At 42.3% G+C, this 20,247-nt stretch overlaps 1 protein-coding gene across 1 annotated transcript in view; it reads left to right on the forward strand.

Moving 5' to 3' along the window:
- The first annotated feature begins 6,111 nt into the window (after window positions 1-6,111).
- The window catches only part of LCLAT1 (lysocardiolipin acyltransferase 1), an 87,175-nt gene continuing 73,039 nt past the window's right edge, over window positions 6,112-20,247 (forward strand). The window contains exon 1 of the mRNA XM_081186469.1: window positions 6,112-6,460. The gene's annotated coding sequence lies outside the window, so the exon portion shown is untranslated. The remainder of the gene's footprint in view (window positions 6,461-20,247) is intronic.

The raw sequence follows: 20,247 nt of genomic DNA on the forward strand, positions 1-20,247 counted from the left end.
TTAGTTGACCCATCGGTTGAATACAAAGCTACCTTATACATCAATATGTATGTTTATGTGGAATTGGAATTGCCACAGCTACTATTCTTTAAATAAAACAAACCGATATTTTGTTTTGAATGCATATTTCTTTAAACACTTTCAATTGTGTCTTGCAATGACAAACTGGTGTTACCTACCATCTCCTCCCACATTCTTCTTTGACCTTTTTGGGATGAAGTCTTCATCCTTAGTATTAGTATAACAAAGCCTTAAGAATTGCACATAAATTCCCAGTCTATCACATCCTTCCTTTTGCCGAATACTGAACATTCTTTTCTTGCCCTAGCTGTTGTCTTTGGCTATAAAAACCGGTCTTTCCATTTAAAAAAAAAATCATGGAGGCTTTAATAGTGTATATATAGTTTCTGAATAAACATTTGCTTTCTATCAAAACAGCTGTTCTCAGTCACTCTACTAATTATTTCAAACTGATTAGTTTATAATCAGTTTTCCAGTATATGTATAAGGGTGCTTAATTCAATTAAAAACCAGATTTCTGAAGTGTTGTGTAAATAACCTTCAGTGTTAAAATTGTAGTGTACTCTGGGCTGAACCTACCATTAGGCAGGCTTAGTCAACCTGCCCTGGATGCCAGATTTTGAAGAACCATCCAAGCACAGCAAATAGTCAATAATTGGGTTTAATATAATATATTTTGCTACCATGAGAGAACCTTTTTATTTTCTTCTTTGGGTTCCAAAGTGCCTCAAGCCATTTGTATGGTGCAAAGTCAGAGGTGTCTGCATTTCAACTAGTAGATAAGATAGTTTCTGTTTTCACAGTTTTGAACCAGGACTCCCAAATTCCAGCACATTACTTCCTTGGGCCACCAACACTCTCATTTCTGTGGTAAGCCTGATAGGTAGTGTTCTGGACTCCAAGAGAACCTCTTAGTCTGCTAACTCCTAGGATCAATTCTGGTGCACTATAAAGCCCTGGTCTCAAAGGGTGCTCCATCACAAAGCTTAGAGTGCTGAGGAGTAGACAGTCAAGTTGGTTTGAAAAATGAAGTATAAACAACTCAGATAAATACTTTAAAACTTCCAAAACCAGGTTTCTCACAATATCGGTTTGACGCAGGAAATTCTACCCAAGCAATCAATGTAACGGATAGTCACTATATCAAAAATTATCACATTAATTAGCTGGAGAGGAATTTTCTACACCACTCTTCATATTCCCATTTCAACATTTGATTCTTAAGTGGGAATTTGGAGTCAAGCCTCCCAACCCTGCCAAAAGCAGAAATAACATAGCATATATGATGCTCCTTTGGTTAAACAGACTCCACCGGCTATTGCAGAGGCCCCCTTAGAAGGGGAAATTGAAACCAGAAACACAAATCCAGCCATCATGTGGGAGGTGATTAACAGTTTAAATAACCCAGCTGTACATGACCTGTTCAATATGCCAGAAACCGTATGAATGTGAATTGGACTCACTGCATTACGACTTCAAAAGTAGATACTGACCACACTTATGGGCCCCCCTGATTTAATCTAGTGATGTCATGAAGGAGGAGGCATATATCCAGAGGACAGCATATAATTGTCCCTATGCTACACTCCATTGAAGATCCAGCAACAAAAGGCACCATTTGTTATGCGGCATATCCAATGAACAAGCCAGGTGGTAATGAAAAGAACAGACGTTAGGAGCAATTTGAGTCTAGTGAGCTGCTCATGGTTTCAGATTGGAAACGGCAGGTATGCGTGGGAAGGGCAGGACAATAAAATGAACAAATATTTAAAAACAGATGTTAAGGGAATAGGGACTCCACTCAGGAACACTTACGCTTTGGTTGCTGTAAGAACTATGGATGAATCCCAGTAAAGGCAATGAAGTACCGGATTACTGTTCTTTTATAGTACAAAGGCTGTGTACTGCAGCCCCTTCCCGTGTTATTAATCTGGCTCCTCTTTGGTTACAAATGCAAAAACATTCCAGTCAACATGAATCACAGCATGCAGAAATGGAAAAGACCTAGCAAGCCATCCACTTTATCACTTAAGCAAAGTAGCATTGCTCTTTGCATGGCTGCACACATGCTCTACAGAATAAATGTTATTGTGTTGCTGTTTTTAATCTTGAACGCTTTAGCATGGGAACCCAAAGTCTATACCCGAAATAGCCATGCAGCTGCCAGTTCAATTCTATAGTTTCTTGCGCAAGCAAAAAGGAGGACAGCTTCAAGCTCAAGAGACATATCACCAGTGTCTGTTGCAGCAGAGCATAGAGAACACCCTCCTGGTTTTATATACAGTGGTACCTCGCAAGACGAATGCCTCGCAAGACGAAAAACGCGCAAGACGAAAGAGTTTTCCGTTTTTTGAGTTGTTCCGCAAGACGAATTTCCCTATGGGCTTGCTTCGCAAGACAAAATGTCTTGCGAGTTCTTGCGAGTTTGTTTCCTTTTTCTTAAAGCCGCTAAGCCGTTAATAGCCGCTAAGCCGCTAATAGCCGCTAAGAGCCGTACTTCGCAAGACGAAAAAACCGCAAGACGAAGAGACTCGCGGAACGGATTAATTTCGTCTTGCGAGGCACCACTGTATCAGGGCAAGTGACCAGTGGAACTATGCTGGCATGGCCAAAAGCATGATGATGGTGATCACAATTAATTTATTATTCACCTTCCAAACCAATGTCTCAAAGCAATTTACCCATCTGGTAAATTGCTTTGAGACAGTGGTTTGGAAGGTGATTAATAAATTGAAAGCAGTTAAAGCAGTTAAAGACTTAAACTAATGTTGCCACATTTCAATAAGTTAAAATTTGGCATAGTTGCTCAGCTATGGGTAATCATCCAAAGTTGTTGACCTTTTCTAGGGAGATAGGCAAGTGCTCTAAGCAATGTGGGGGCATGTTTACTCTCCGCTGGGGTTCTCTCACCAAAGAGTACTTGCCCCAAACTTGGGTTCTGGCTTCCAGGATTTCCAACATGTTGCAAGCTGAACAGTGTTCGCAGATGTCTATCCGAAGGCAAGTTACAAAATCTGGGCCTTTTTCATTTGGAAAAATGTAAGAGGAGACTTGATAAAGTTGTTGAAAGTGTTTTGTTTTGTTTTTTAAAAAACAAACAACCCCAGTTAAAACAACAACTATTTTTGTGCTGGAGCTTCTCCAGACATTCATACTTCATCCCCTCACACCATTCTCCAGGGATCATCTCTGATCTCTCTCATCCCAGTGTTTCCAGGAAACAAATGCCCCTACATTATTACACTGGCTACTCTGGAGTTCTTGAAAATGACCAGCTGGAATGAAAACATTTCAAAGACCAGAGGAGCTTAAAGTTACTGATATTTCCGTAGAACTGATGGAGAAGGCCCTGGAGTCCCATCTCTTTCCAGTGGCTGCTGTAGATGACAAATGGTGGAGGATCCTGATGAAGCCCTTCATACAATTTGAACACTGTCTAAATGTTATGGGGCAAGCTATTTTTTTTTTTTTTTTACAATGATCTAGGCCAGTGTTTCCCAACCGGTGTTCCGCGGCACACTAGTGTGCCGTGAGACACCGGCTGGTGTGCCGTGGGAGGGAGGCGGGCGAGAGGCGGCGGCGAGAGGCGGCAGGGAGGATCCGCGTCGAGCCGGGGCGGCTCCGCGGTGGTGGTGCCGAGCGGCGGGGCAGCGCGCGCAAAAGGGAGGAGCGCGAGACAGCGGAGGAGGAGGAGGCCGGCATGTCCGGGCAGCAGCAGCAACAGCAGCAGCAGCAACTCCCGGCGACGGCTCCTCCTCCGCCCGCTATCGCAGCCGCCGCCGCCTCAGCTGCCGCCGCCGCCTCAGCTGCCCTCGCTCTGCTGCCTCCTCCCACCCCGGCAAGGGGGAGGGAAAAAACTTTCATTTTTGTGCGTCCCTCCCGGCGTGACGCTGCGCGCTGACGTCACGGGGGCGGGGCTTTAATGGTGGTGTGCCGCGAGATTTTTTTCTGGTAAGCAGGTGTGCCGTTGCCCAAAAACGTTTGGGAAACACTGATCTAGGCTTCTGTTTCCCCCATTTTTGGGGTGTGTGTGTGTGTGTAGTTTTAGAAACCCTTAGAATCTAATGGATTATCGCACCTTTCAGATACATGAGATGCTATCCCTAGTTTGCAAACATCCCCACGTGCACACACACGCAAACGCACCAGTTGAGGTTAAAAATCACGAATTGCTGTAAGTACATGAAGCCTGCCTGACCTTTCAATGGAAATCGCAAATGTGTTGCGAGATAAGCGCAGTGACCATTTACAACAGGAATAACACGCCAAGCTTTGCTAGCTTAACACTTGTTGTAAATAAAAATATGCCCTTTTCCCTTATGGGGTATCCAAGAGCCCATATAGAGTCCTTACATAGGTTCCCTATTGGTAGGAGAAAATAACAGAGGCCAACCAGAGAATATTGAGAAGCAAAGCAGCTAGTAAGGAAAGGAATCAGGTGCCCTTGCTTTCTCTGCTCACAGGTCATCTCTAACAAAGATCGCCATGGCAGAGGTGCGGCTACACCTGGGAGTTATAGTTTTGGGAATTATAGTTTTCAGTGCAGAAGAAATTGCACAACCTTTCTGGGCAAAACTCCGAAGGAATAGGTTGGCATACAGAGTTAAGTGAAAGAAATCACACACAACCTTTGCCTGGGCATACTCCGAAGGGCTAGGGCTGGTGTTGAGATTGAGGGGACAGAAAGGAGAAGGCAATTTTTAGATGAGGGAAAAAGTAGAAATTTTAGATTTGAAGGGAAAAGGAAGAATTAAAGAATTTTGGTTGCTGTGGTTTAGAGACCCCAACCCACTACCCGTGTTTCCTACTTAATACTCACTTCCGCATGCACTGTTCCTGGTGATCCCACGATGTCTTGACTGGTTGTTTAAGGCCGGCCTGATCAAGATTTGCTTCCTCTGGTTAGCCCCGCTGAACTCCAAGTTATTGCCAGACCCTGGGACCGATGGAAGACTGGTTATTCCTCCTGGCAAACTGCCTGGTGCGCGCTGGATAACCAGTCCTTCCTCGTTTCCAGAATCCGGGTAACCAAAAGTCCCTTCGTGCGTGGTCGCCATCTGTTGTAAATAAAAATATGCCCTTTTCCCTTATGGGGTATCCAAGAGCCCATATAGAGTCCTTACATAGGTTCCCTATTGGTAGGAGAAAATAACAGAGGCCAACCAGAGAATATTGAGAAGCAAAGCAGCTAGTAAGCTTGATCTTTATTGATCTGTTGCAACAGGGTACCCCCCTCACACGCAGGAGAGGAAGAGGACCCAGAACAATGGCCTGCAAGGCCTTATAAAGACTTTTGAAATTCCCCTTCTCTAGATCAGGACCACCCCCAGAAACATTATGCATACATCACAGAAGGGGTGTAACCTAAGACCACCCCTCAGATACATCCCACCTACATCACAGAAATTTAAATGTTGTTTTTCTCTTCTCCTTGTTTATCTCCTGTCTAGCAGGTTCCTTGATTGGATTTTCTGGGGAGCCTGGCCATTCTTTTGTAATGCTAAAATACTTATTTCCTGGGCCAGGTCACAGGCTCACACCTTATTCAAACACAGATTAAAGGAAGAGACAATGGGGGAGGCTTTTCCATTTTTAACCTTGCAGAGAAAGGATTTGGTCAGTTTAGGAATCAAAATGGTTCCAGGTCTGCCTTCCTGTACTGATCCATGTATGTGGAGTTATGAACATTACTATATATCTAAAACCATAAAATTCCTATCACACACTTAAGTGTTAAAAATAGGCATAGCAGTCAACGTTTTCCCTTTTTTAAGGGAAATTCCCTAATTCCGAATAGGATTCCTCGCAAGAAAAGGCAAAAGTCGACAGCTATGAAAATAGGTAGTATTTGTGTGTGTGTGTGTGTGTGTGGTGGTAATTTTAATTATACTGCATTGGGGTGGGTGGGTGTGTTTCAGGGCATATAAAGCCACAACATTAAAAGAGGTAATTTTACGGCACGGGATAAATCCTTGTTCTTAATAACAACAACAGAGTGCCATAATTGGGTGGCTCGAGCTTCAGTCGTAAACTGAGCAGGGGAAGGAAAAAGAAAGAAGGTTGGTCCCTCGTCCTTCTATACAGAAGTCAGGCGTTGCTCAAAAAGGGCGCTATCTCTTTAAGAGAATCCGATTCCCCACGCGGGAGAGCGCGGAGATCACCTTGGCAACCGAAGCTCAGGCGACAGCGGACCGGAAGTGACCCGAGGGAGGGGGAAGAGTTCGAAGGTCGAAGGTGGCGGCGGGAGGAAGATGGCGGCGGCGAGGGACTTGCCTTTGCATCTTAGCGGCTGGGACGCGCTGATGGGGGTCCTCGGCAGCCTGAGCCGGGGCTGAGGCGCCCGTTGCTGGTGACGCTTCGGAGCGTCGTGAAGGAGCCGCGAGGGCTGAGGCCTCTTCCTCCTCCTCCTCCAGCTGACGCTTCTGGGTCCGCGCATCAGGTGAGGGGAGTGAGGCTGGAGGCGGAGAGGGCTGGGCAACGGCTCACCCTGCGGACGGGGGCGGGTCGTCTCCGGGTGAAGTGGGGTTGGTGGAGGCGCCAATGCCTGCTCTAAATTTATCCCCCTCCCCTTCCCCGGTACAAAACGGCCTTCGTCACTTTCTTGCTTCGGTTCCACCTCTTTAAACAGGCTTTTCTTCCTTTTGCTCTCTTGATAGCTGGGTGTTGCGCACGTGTGACGTGTTTTCATTTCCTCAGACCTTTTAGAAAGTGACGTTGACTTGCATGCTGACGTGTCGGCATAGTGGTGGACGGTGGCAAGGGAAATCCAATTCAACCTCCTGGCCGGCTATGACTTCCTGGGGTAGCTTGGCCGCAATTGTCTTCTTGCAGCCCAGTCTGTTTCTCAGTGTGGTCGTGAAACGGAAACGCCAGCTTGAGATCTTTGAAGGAAGGGCTGGCGACGAATATAGGTGGGATTAAAATATATGCTAGTTTCGAGTCCTTGCCTTTCAATTCCAGATTACAATGGGGTGCTTTAATTATTAAAAAAATTCATAGAATCATAGAGTTGGAAGAGACCACAAGGGCCATCGAGTCCAACCCCCTGCCAAGCAGGAAACACCATCAGAGCACTCCTGACATATGGTTGTCAAGCCTCTGCTTAAAGACCTCCAAAGTAGGAGACTCCACCACACTCCTTGGCAGCAAATTCCACTGTCGAACAGCTCTTACTGTCAGGAAGTTCTTCCTAATGTTTAGGTGGAATCTTCTTTCTTGTAGTTTGGATCCATTGCTCCGTGTCCGCTTCTCTGGAGCAGCAGAAAACAACCTTTCTCCCTCCTCTATGTGACATCCTTTTATATAAATTGGGAGGGGTGCCTCATTATGTATGCACTGAGACTCATGCTGTACATAATATAGCATTCTTTAATTAAACTGCCACCTGCCTTAGTTTTGTAATATTGTTTAGCTCAGTCTTGACACTGCTTTTGCTGGATGAAGTAGACTGTTAATATTTCAGATGTTTTTGGACCGACTCCCATCAGCCTCAGTTAGGCTGCTCCGATGGTTAGGGATGATGTGAATTTGAGCACAACAACACTTAGAGGCCCACAGGTTCTCCAACCCTGCTGTATATTTCTGCTGATGTGCTAAAGTAGAACTCGCTCCCCCATGTACACCTGTGTAGTTACTGTCTTATAAACTCAAGCTCTTACTGATCAGTGTATACATTTGGATGCTTTTTCTTCTAGGTCCTTAAGTTCCAGCTTATAACCCAAGACTGACTAACCCAAGGTCATCAAATGAGCTTCATGGCTGAATGGGGGTTCAAACCCCGGGTCCTAAGTCCAACACTCTAACTATTAGGCTACACTTACTCTATTTAGGCTTACCTCTTCAGTGATGCCCATAGCTACCAATCTTACTTAAGCACAGATAAGATGACAGTGTCAAAGGAAAGCATGAAACACTAAGAACTTCCCTATCCGGGGCTGCCTTCAGATGTCTTCTAAAAGTCAGTTGTAAACTTGTATGATTTCAAAGAGAGAATTTTGTCAATGTGTAAAGTCTGTTCTGTTGAACAGCGGACAGCGCTGGCTCCCGGCCAATAGAGTGAGATGAGCGCACAACCCTAGAGTCTGGCAAGACTGGCCCGTACGGGCAGGGGTACCTTTACCTTTACCTTTTAAGGACATAGTCAAAATAGATTAATATTGGCTTTTTCACTTTTAAATATTTAAAATTTCTCTAATTCAAAATCTGATTGTGATTCATTTGAAAGAGTGCATAAAGCAATTATGTACAGTGTTACCTCGTGTTACATACGCTTCAGGTTACATACGCTTCAGGTTACAGACTCCGCTAACCCAGAAATAGTGCTTCAGGTTAAGAACTTTGCTTCGGGATGAGAACAGAAATTGTGCTGTGGCAGCGCGGCGGCAGCGGGAGGCCCCATTAGCTAAAGTGGTGCTTCAGGTTAAGAACGGACCTCCAGAACGAATTAAGTACTTAACCCGAGGTACTACTGTATTTGTCATTGTTAATGTGTTCCATATCATTATCTAAAGCTTGCTAGATTCATATCCAGTGGCATGGAATGTTCTTACCTTGATCTTGTTTTGCTGGAACAGCCTTTGCTAATCTGGTGCCTTCCAGGTGTGTTGTACTACAGCCCATCAATCCCAGATGCTATGCCTGATGTGAATTGTACTTAAAAACATCTATAGGGCACCAGGTTGGCAAAGGCGGTGCTTGAGAGTTTGTGTGCCAGCAAGTGGGTGTTCCCTATTTTGTATCTTGATTCTGATGCATCACAGTACTGAGATCATGAGATAAAGCTGTCAGGCTACTTCACAGGCTGGAGCTGAGCTGTCAGACGAATCCCAGTTTGTTACTTTTGCCATTCCATTTCAACATTAGATTATAAACAAACCACTTCTACATATTGCCTTAGGCTTATTAGTATGGTTTCACATGCTGCCCAAGAGCCAATTTCTGTCTATTTGTTTACAAGACGTTCTTATTAACTCAACTATGCTATTCTTCTTTGTTCATTAGCAGTCCACGTGTCAAGGTCTCTCCCAAAGGCAGGTTTTTTTTATTACATTGGGAGAGGTTACACACAGATTTACTTTTCCATTGCTTCCATCCATCTTAGTTCATCATGGCTACCCCAGAATTTGGGCTTGGGAGTATTGGATTAACAATGGTCACCCTCCCAATGGTGCCCTCATTGACTTGTAGAAGTTGGTACATGTCATGGCAAGCCCCATTTGCCTTTGGACTTATAGCACTTGTGGACTTGTGGGTGCCCTTGTGGTCTTCTACATCCTTGTGGACTAGGTCTGCACCAACTGATGAGGCTAGAAGCTGAGAGACCTTAGGTGAGAGTGAGTGAGGCTTGAACTATAGGTTTTATTTTTAAATACCTAGATGTCGACACCACATCTTTAGGTACCAATTTTGTACAGGAGTGATGCGGGAAAATTAAACTACCTCATTTGTCCATGCAGTTTGGTATGGACTTCCACATACTACCTAATCCTTTTAAACTAGAGGCATTGAGGTTTGGAACAAAGACCTGTATACAAAGCATGAGCTGATACAAAGCATCAGTTTTAGAAGCTTGAGAGACCAGGCTTCTAGGTTTGTTTCTTTCAGCTCTGACACTAGGCTTTAAGGATCTAAGCACACATTCTTTCTTAGGGGAATGGTGTTTCAAATATTCAAATATTTCAAATGTTTCTTATCTGAGTTATGCATTTCCCCAAAACATGCATGTCTCAATCTTGTCTTTTTCTTGTCAAGCTTTTCAGTTGGGTTTGATTATAGCTGTCAGCTGCTGTTTAAAACGGCTGTTTCACATTGCTTCATTGTAACTATTTTGTAGCATTGTTTTCAAAGTGTTGCTGCTAACATACAGTGGACCCTCAGGTTACGTTACCTTTGGGTAACGTAGTTTCACCATGTGCGCATGCGCAGAAGCAGTGCCTCTTCTTAGAAATTTTCGGGGTGCACACGGACCCCCGGAACAAATTAAATTCGTATCCAGAGGGGGCACTGTATTAATGTAAGGCGGTAATGCAGATGTAGTTATGGGATGAGTGCATTTATAGTTTTGTGTCTTTTAAGGTTACTCTCTAATTCCTCTGTTACGGATGTTATACTTCATGTTGGAATCATGTGATTCATATCTAGAAAAAATAGTACTAACTTGTTTGTAGGGTTTAGTGTGTATGATTTGAGAAGTCCAAAATATACAAGTTGTAACATAGTATGGAGTTGCATATGCTGCTTAAATAACTGGACTCTTTGACTTAAATGAATGACAGTGAGTGATGGCAGCACATGGACACATGTGCTTCCATCTTCTTCACACATATGAGAAGTTGAATCTGTGTTCACTTTAGAACACGGGTGGCTAACCTGTGACCCTCCAGATGTTGGGCTCAACTCCTATCAGCCCCAACCCACATGGCTGCTGTTTAGGAATGAGGCAAGCCGGGGCCTAAGAACCAACCACAGTTCCCATTGCAAACAACATTTAAAAAAAAAGCTGGCTTGAGATCCTGGTTTGTCCTCTGCATTTGTACATGACATGGAACTGTGGTTTCTTCTTAATTAAAAAGGAAAGCTTTCACTTCTCCTCTTGCACATGGCAGATGCGGCTGGGAAAGTGTGAAATCATGAAAGCATGCAATGCCTTGCTTGTGATCACCTAAAAACTGTGGCTTAAGTGAGTGTCTGAAGCAGGTCTCTGTCATAAAAATGGAAACTTTGCAAAGCTTTTTAAAAAGTTTTTTATGGTTATAAGGCACAAAATAATTTGCACATTGAACATATTTTCTTTACAAAGTTGTTTGTTTATAACATCTTTATATTACTTAGAATAATATTTTAAGCAGTTTATAATAATAATAAATACTAAATTTTGTTTATACCCCGCCCTCCCCAGCCAAGGCTGGGCTCAGGGCGGCTAACAAGCAATAATAAAAACAAGTTGACATAAAAATGGGTTAGTCCCAATGGAAGTAGACCCATTTAAATTAATTGACAAGACTAACTTAGGTCCATTAATTTCAGTGCTCTACTCTGCATGGAATTTAGTTGGATACAGCCCAATTGAAATACAACATGGGGTAATATTGTAAAGCATAACATTGCATAACATAAAAACTAGTTAAAATGAGATTAAAAACAAAACACAACTGTATACCACATAGAAAACCAAATAGTGTTGAAAAGAAAATTAAAGTTCCCAAATCCAGTAGAGCTTGGATAAAAAAGTTTTTAAGAGGTGTCTGGCTCAAGAATTCCCCGAGGGAGGGCATTTTTGAGGGTGGGTGTGATCACTGAGAAGGCTTGCTTCTGCGTTGTCCCCAAGTGGCAATTGACTGATCATGGAACTGATTGGCTGGTCTGCACCTAGGATGTCCTGTTTCCAAGTTATTAAAGCAGAGGCAGATTTAGGTTCAGTCGCACTGGGTGCAGAGTCTTGGGGGTCTGCAGGGGGCGCTGCAACTATGATGTAGAATGGAAGGTGAGAGGCAGCCCTGCCCCCCAATTTTGGCGTCACACAGGGCACCACTGAAATTTGAGACCCCAAAGTCTGCCACTGGTTAAGACTTTAAATGTCAACAACCAAACCTTGAATTTGCCTTGGTAGTGAACAGGCAGCCAGTATAGATTTTTCAGCACCAGTGTTATATATGTGTAAAGCTTGTTAGATTATTCATTCTACTTAGATGCTTATATCGTGGGATGATTTCTGTAGGATATTTATATCAGTCAAGAATTGCAGTCTAAAATAATTCACGGAAAGGATCCATTCTATGTACAAGCAATGTAGAGCTGAAAAAGATAATTGCATATCAGTGCCAGTTTCATCTTGAAGTATTTAGAAATCAATTTTGGTTTCTCATAATTACAGTGTTTGAAGAAACAGACATCTAAATGGAGGGCAGCATTTTGGAAGACATGTACTTGTTTTTCTAAAGTAGACCGTTTCTGTGGTGACATTTTCCATTCATTTTATAAATAGATGTAAATTTGTAGGAAAACTTTTTTTAAACATGTTCAGATGAGTTTCAGGAACATGCACTGCCAACAGAATCTTGCACATCTCCATGTGTGGAAGAAAGCAGTAAAGAAACTCAATCCCAATGATTCAGAAACACTGTGGGTAGACGGTTCTCATGTTTGGAGAGGTTTTATTCAGAGCTTTTTTTTCAGCCGGAAGTTGCCGGAATTCAGTTCCAGCACTTCTCAGGTGGGTGCCATTGCCATTCTAAGAGAACAAAGTTCGTGGTGAGTTCCAACACTTCTTTTTCTAGAAAAATAGCATTGGAATCATTCATTCATTACATTTACAGTAGAACCTCTACTTACAACCGCCTCTACTCACGGACATTCCAAACCCGGAAGTAACTGGTGGGTTTGCTGCCATTCACGCATGCGCAGGAGTGGCGATCGCTCTTTACGCATGAGCAGGAGTGGCGATCGCCGTTCGCGCCTGTGCACAATGGCGCCTCTCCCAGCAACCCGTTTCGCCATAAGGACGGGCCTCCGGAATGGATTGTGGTAGTGAGTAGAGGTTCCACAGTATATACAACCTTTATCTTCCAAGGATCTCAAGGTGGTAGCCATCTTTCTCCTCCCCATTTCATCCTCATAACAACCCTGTGAGGTGGGCTAGGCTAAGAGATGGTGACACTTCCTGGAAAATAGTAAATGTTCTGCAATAATAAATTGAAAGTAGGAATTTGGGAAAGACGTGCAAGAAAATCATCCGAAACAGTAGGCATAAATGAGAGAGCTTTGTTGGACCCAAGGGAGCTTAATGTTTTTTCTTCTCAAATACCAACCCCCAGATAGATTTCTATAGCCTTTAGTGCTGTGCAATTGGCTGTTAACAGGGAAAAATCCAACAGACCCCTTGCATAGAGATAATTGTTTGGATTTTGGTGTATGTGGATATTTGCAATGTGTTCGTGCATATATTGGGCTAGATCCAGAGTTTCTCTTAATGGTGTTCAGAGTGTACTGCAGGAAAGGGGCAGCCCAGAAGTTTTCACCAGTTTCTCCTTTGTCCTGCAGGGCTGTTCTGTTGGACTGAAGGACTCTCAAGCAGCATGGGGTGTGGTGCTGGGGGCTGCGGGGAGAAAGAGGAATTGACTAAAATTGCCAACCCACTCCCCTCAGTGGGAAGCCTTCACTGGATCCTACTTTGCTCTGTGAATGGAAAGAACCCTTTGTTTGTGAAGGGCAAGAATAGTTCCAGTCCATTCACTGTAACAAAATGCTCAGTTGAGAAATATAAATACACTGAACAAATAAAGTAAGATGCCTTTCAGGGCTATGGCTTCCCTCCCACACATTATGTCCGGATCTTGAATCCTATTTTCCATTGGACCTTCTGGTCTCCTGAATTTTGCACTGTGCACCTAACTGAGGAGTTCCTGACCTTGTTGAATATAATGTGATTATGGAAAATAAATGACTGTGAAATATGATAATGTGCATGGAAAATGTTTTTTTGCATGGTGCCTTAAATGCCAATAATTTGTTTCATTTTTAGGGTGTGGGTTTTGTTTGTAATTTGGTACATTCTTGAATTTTTCATTTTGAATGTTTGAAAATTAGTTTAATAATGAAAAGCAGCATACCCAAAAGCTACACTGATAATAGAATCACAGAATTGTAGAGTTGGAAGGGCCTCCAATAATCATCTAGTGAAGCCTCTGCAATGCAGGGATCTCAACAGAAGCATCCATGACAGATAGCCATGCAACCTCTGCTTAAAAGTATCTAATAAAGGAGAGTCCACTACCTTCTGAGAGAGTCCCTTCCACTGTCAAACAGATCTTACCGTCATCTAGTTCTTCCTGATGTTTAGTCAGAATCTCCTTTCTTGTAGCTTGACTCTATTGGTCCAGGTTCTACCCTCTGGAGCAGGAAAAAATGGACTTGCTCCATCTTCCATGACAGCCCCTTTAGATGTTTGAATATGGCTATCTAGTCTCCTCTTCTCCAAGCTAAACATACCCAACTCTACTCTACCCAACTCAACTCTACCCAACATACTCCTCTAGTCTCCTCTTCTCCAAGCTAAACATACCCAACTCCCTCAACTGTTCCTCATAACTCTTGGTTTCCAGACGCCTGATCATCTTGATTGCCCTCCTGCATACGTTCCAGCTTGTCAATATCCTTCTTAAATTGGGGTGCCCAGAAGTGGACACAGTACTTCAGTTGATGCATGAGATTAATTTAATACAGGCATAGGCAAACTCCAGCCTTCCAAGTGTTTGGGACTACAATTCCCATCATCCCTAGCTAACAGGACCAGTGGTCAGGGATGATGGGAATTGTAGTACCAAACATATGGAGGGCCGGAGTTTGCCTATGCCTGATCTAATAGGTATATATTACTGTGAGGCATCTCCTTTGCAGCACATAAGCCATCTACATTCTTGGGAAAAGCCATAATTGAAAAAGTGGTTTAAAGTCCTGTTTGAAAGCATGTACTACACAAACAAAGTGCAATACATTTAGAAGCCACCACAGAAGCCCAGCTGCAAGCAACACACTTCAAATCATAAAAATAAATGAAAGATTGGAACCAAAATAGAATGTACTGTGGAATAACAGATGCTGTGGGCATTCTGGAGGCTCCAACTTGCTTATTTGAAATAATAGCTGCCCACTGTTTGGTGTTCTACAAAGCAAATTGTGTACTTGTGGATGTTCTTCCACATGAACGCTTTGCGTTCATTTTTGTTGAGTTGGATCTTATTGTTGGTGTACTTTTCAAATTTATTGAAGGATAATCCGAACATGATGTAACAGATTCATTCTTAGGGCCTCCCGTGGCTTTTGCATTGCTGATTAGCAGCTCTGTATGCTCTTCCCAATTCTCCCCAAAACTAATGGCATATTTGGAGGGGCATTTGCATTGGAGAAAGGTTAAATGCTCTCTGATAGAGCTGCATATCCATAATCTTCAAAGCAGTTCCATGGGGCTATTGATTTGCACAGTGGTTCTCAAAGGGTGTGTCGCGCCACATGGTGTGGCAGCAAGGGATGGCAAGTGTGGTGGTAGGATTCAAGGGCAATCAAAGAAACATTTAAGCATTTCAGTGTAATATAGTATCAAAATAAAATTATCTGCAGAATATTGGCAGATAGCTTTTTAAAATGAGAGCAAGAGGAAGGCTTTTCTGTGTTGATATTTGAGTTGTTTGTCTCTAGTTAGACTTAATATAAATGAGATAACCCAGCAAAAGCAAGTTCACACATTTTATTGAGTTTGTATATATATTTAAGGTACGTCTGTAAGAGGCTCGTTTATAATTCTATTTTGGGAATGATTCATGTTCTTATGTAGCTGCATTACTTAATACTTCTGGATGTCCCATGATCATGTTATAAAGTAGTTGTGTTCTGTGTTATAAATCAAGTAGCGCTAGGAATTGTTTCTTTTTGTTTTCAATGTGTTTCTTATTAATTAAAAATTTGGTACGGCACAAGCAAATTTTTATTCTGAAAGTGTGACCCAGATGAAAAGAGAGTGAGAACCACTGGATTAGCAAAAGAAAATTGGTATGGCTCCCAGATCGCATTAAATGCTTTTAAAGCATTGCTCATGCTGTGGAATCATTTGTCAGTACAGATTGTTGACTGTAGAAAACAAACAAAAAATGATTTGCATCTATTGTTGTATTGACCCAGCATCCAAAGCTAGCATGTGAATAGCTTAAACACAGATCTCCTTTAGCTCATGCATGAATCTAGACCTAGCCCTTGGTGGTCACAGGATTATTCAGTCTTGTGTTTGGGATTGGCACCACTGCTTGATTCCTGTAACACTGGTTCTGGCACTTGTTTGGGAATATGTTCCAGTCCCTTTTGCATATGTTAATATGTGGTAAGGGCTTTGTTCAGCTAGTAATGAGCTCTGGAATTTCAGATGAATATCTTGATATTATGGAAACAACCACATCTTGGCAAAACAGTATGCCTTTGACTGATTCAAATAAAAAGTACAAAATACTCCATTAAGCTCCAGTTTGAAATATGAAGTGCTTCAGTTAAAACACTTAAAATGCAAAATATATGTAACATATATAATATGACCATAGGAAGCTGCCTCATGCCAAGTCAGACTATTTAGTCCTCTAACTCAGCACTGTTTGCACTGACTGGCAGCAACTCTCCAGGGTTTGCAGGCAGGAATCTTTCCCAGCCTTCCTTGGAGAAGTCAGGGATTGGAAATGGAACCTTCTGTGTGCAAAGCATTCCACCCAGTTATGACCCTTCCCAAATGCATTTCTGAAATAAAATACTGTCTTAATCCTGGAATGGTTTGTATAATTGAATCTTCAGATTGTATTGAAATTTATAGTTTAACAAGCACTTAAAAATAGGGTTTCAGAAAATTGTGGTTGGCCTTGGTAGCCTATCCCCTTTTCTTTTTTTCTTTTTGAATAGCCAGTGCTGTTTCAGGGCTTTATCTTGGTCAACGAACAACTGAAATTCTTGGGTGATCTCCAATAGAGTCCATCTGCGAGCAGAATGGACTTCTTGCTTGTGCAGTCCGACTGCTTCTTCCTTTCTTTCCCCCACATGCCCCAAAATTTCTTCCAGACTGCTCTCCAACCCTCTGGAACACATTTTGGAAGCATTCAGGGGGCTGCAAGGTTGGAGGAAGGAGAGGAGAGAAGACTATTGCCTGAGTGGATCTCATCCCCACCCCCAAATTTTTAAGCTGTCATTAATTTTGTTACTTGGCAGTTTTGCCCTTTTTTTGCAATAAATCTAATAAAAGCTCAGAAGTATACAACATATTACATTTTCTGGTCTAAAACCTCCAAATGTGGAAAAGTTATGGAGTTGGGCCTTAACTTGCCTCTTTGTAAACCCTTGTTCACAAAAATTAGATTGTAAAATTGGAGGGAAAACTCCTAAGCTTGCAGAGCTTCTATTCTTCAGTGTTCCCCAATTCCTTTCTTTAAATGATTACCTCTCCTCTGCTCTGCTCATTTGCCTGCTGCAGCACTGGAATTTAGTAAAATATCAGAGAAATACCTGCCTTTTGCAGGACAGGTGGACAGGAAAGCAGTTGCTCTCTCATGCTGCGATAAACATGTTACAGGAAGACTGCCATTTACAATACTGTGTATCATTTTTTTAAAAAAGTGAATGAGAGGGAGATCTGTGCACTAGTGGATGAGAGCACTGGCAGGTTGCAGAGGCATTTTTTAAAATGTGGTGGTGTTGTAGCAAGTATTTCTTTCTATTTTCCTCTCATCTTGCTGAGAATGAAGAAGCTTGGTATTCTCTCTTCTCTGTAACTCAACCGGACTTCATCATGCCATATAGCTGCTCATTTAAAATGGCACTAGACTTCACTACTCTCCCTTTTGAAATGTCAAGAGATACATTGGGTTTGTTTGGCGATCATCTGTTTGCCTTCTTGAGTACAGAAAATGAGAAGCTGTCTTGAGGTCTCCCTCTTACTGCTATTGCTCTTTTATGCTGATAAATATTTGTGTCTCTGTTGCCTAAAAGTAAAAGAAATGAAGCACATGCAGTGTTAATATACTTGAAAGATTTCAAATACAGGTGACTCCCCACTTATGTGTGGGTTACGTTCTGGGCCCATGTGCACATACAGTAAGTGAAATGCATGCGTGGGGAACTAGGTTGATTTCTGCTGTTACAACAAAGAAGCTCAGAGCTATTTGGAACGCTACATAACAAAAAACAACCCATACTGTACCTTTGCCTACAGTTTGCCAGAAAGGACAGAGAACAATGTGTTTGACAGCTTCCTGCCTGACAGCTGTTGAGCAGGGCAGTGCAGCAGCATTGAGAGCTCCCTCACGCCATTTTGGAGCCCATAAGTTCCTTCTTCCTTCCTCCCTTCCTCCCTCCCTTTTTTAAAAAAAACCTTTAAAACATATTTGGGCTCTGGGGAGGATCTCCTCGCATGCTATGAGGACTTTCCAGCTCTCTCCTATCATTTCCAGCTTAAGTTGTTGTTTAGTCGTATCCGACTCTTCGTGACTCCATGGACCAGAGCACTCCGGGCACTCCTGTCTTCCACTGCCTCCAGCTTTGAATTGATGTAAATTGTTAGATTGATTTCCCACCGCTGCATGTTTATGTGGTCACACATGTGTCGATCGTGTGTAAGTCGAATGATGTCCATACATGAATTTTCGATACTGTGCAGCTCTAGAAACAATATTTCAGTGGCTTATCAAGATATCAACCTTTTTCCAGTTGGTGGTCCAAATGTAGTATGTCCGCCTGTCCACCTAGAATGGGGAGACTTGTGAGCGGTAGAGGAAATCATTTTGTTTCTATCAGGGATTGCAATTTAAAGCTTTTTAAAAAGGACTTAAAAGGTGCTGCCATTCTTTAGCAGTACATTCAGCTACAAATGAATTATTGTGTATAAATACAAATTTATAAAGCTTCTTTTAAAAGCCTTGCAATAGACCAGGCCTCTGAGGAGGCAGAGTTGCTGCACTACTAGTTCCATCAAGGGCATTCTTCAATAGGAGGAGTGAGGTAACCACATTCCAAGCAGCATTCACAATTGTAATTGTTCACTCACTGAGGATCCTATTTTTCCTGAGGATGTAATTGTTCCTATGCTGAATTTTTCATGGCATTGGGCCTACTGTTTCAACTTGCTATCTCTAGAAAAGCACTTCAGTTTTACACTATGTTATCTTGGAAAGAACTCTTTGTGAGTTGCAATAAGTTTCTAAAAAAAAATATTTCTAATGATTGCAAGTGACAAGAGGATGGCTTTCTCACAAAAACTTGATTTTCAGAGAACAGAGTGTTGAGCTGTTGAGAACATAAGGTTTAAATTTATTTGCCTTCGAATAAAAGTTTCAAAGAAAACTTGACAAGTATCCACTGTTTCCAATGTTTATATCTGGCAACATTTGCATGCCAGAATGGACATTTCAATTTATAATTTTGTTATCCCACATCAGTGGTTCTATCTTGGGTTTCAGGTCCCAGAGCTTAACCTTAAAAATACCTGTTTAAGTAGGAACTCAAGCTACTAGAAGCAATCTCTCACAACTTACAACTGCATTAATGGTAGGCATGGAGCTCTTTCATATGAAAATTGTTTCATTCCTTCATTTAACACTGCAGGGTGGCTCAACACAGAACCTATGCTCTTATTAAATGTATATAAACTCTTATTAAATGTATATAAACTTTGGCCAAAGCAGAAATGAGATTGAATGAAGACATCAACCTGTTAATGAAATGGATGTGTGCCCATTCAGTAGTCTTTTTGTCATGTTAGCAGTTTGTTGTGATGGTTCATAAAATAGCAAGTACTTATCAGTACTGTAGAATGTTAAATAACTGTCTAATATACTAATAGAAAACTTGACTCTCCAAATGTCACTGCCCAAGGGGGGGAGGTATTAGCAAGGAATTAGTATGCGCGGAAGTACCAACCCCCCCAACCCCTTTATGGGGGGGCGCACTAGTGACAACAGACGAAGCCCCAAGTGCCCCATTCAGCATTCTCTTTGACAATGCAGACTGTTTGGGAGGAATGGGGGGGGGAGTAGCCTATAATTGCCTGGAACACAGGAGCACTCCCTACTTCAACATTTTGTTGAAGACCCCACTTGTTTTACCTGTTCAAACACATCAAAGGAGCCTGAGTTCATCTCTAAATCAGAGGAAAGAATTCTGCTTTGAGTGCATAAGGGGAAAAGTAGCCTAACTGATGTAAAATATGCCTGGCTCTTGAATAGTCCTTTCTATTCATTTTTTCCTAATCAGCGAGGTGGGGTGGAAAAATTCTCCCTGCTGTTATTTTCATGGAAAATTTTCCATGTCTTAAAATACATTAAAAAAAAAAAAGCAATTAGCAACATAATGAATGGATGCAGCACCAGGTGGAGAATTTTCAAAGTAGTAATTACCTTTTTTCATGTTAGTAGAGCAAATTGTCCCCTGTAATAGCTAAAATGAGAGCTGGTTCATTCACATCCTGGCGTGCAGATTGTGTACACAGGTGCAGGACAAACTCTTAGACTGCAGTCTTTTGCCCACTTACCTAGAAGTAAACTGTATTGACTTCATTTGGACTTTTGAGTAAACCTGTGCAGGATTTCATCCTCCCCGCTTGTAGAGTGTGTTGTGTGATTGAGTGCATACCTGCACACATACTTAACCAATGTGATCTGCCTTCTTAGTTGACCTTATATGGGACTCTGCTTCATGAAGTTATTACAA

The sequence above is a fragment of the Podarcis bocagei genome, assembly GCF_964188305.1.
Source record: "Podarcis bocagei genome assembly, chromosome: 3".
NCBI lineage: Eukaryota > Metazoa > Chordata > Lepidosauria > Squamata > Lacertidae > Podarcis > Podarcis bocagei.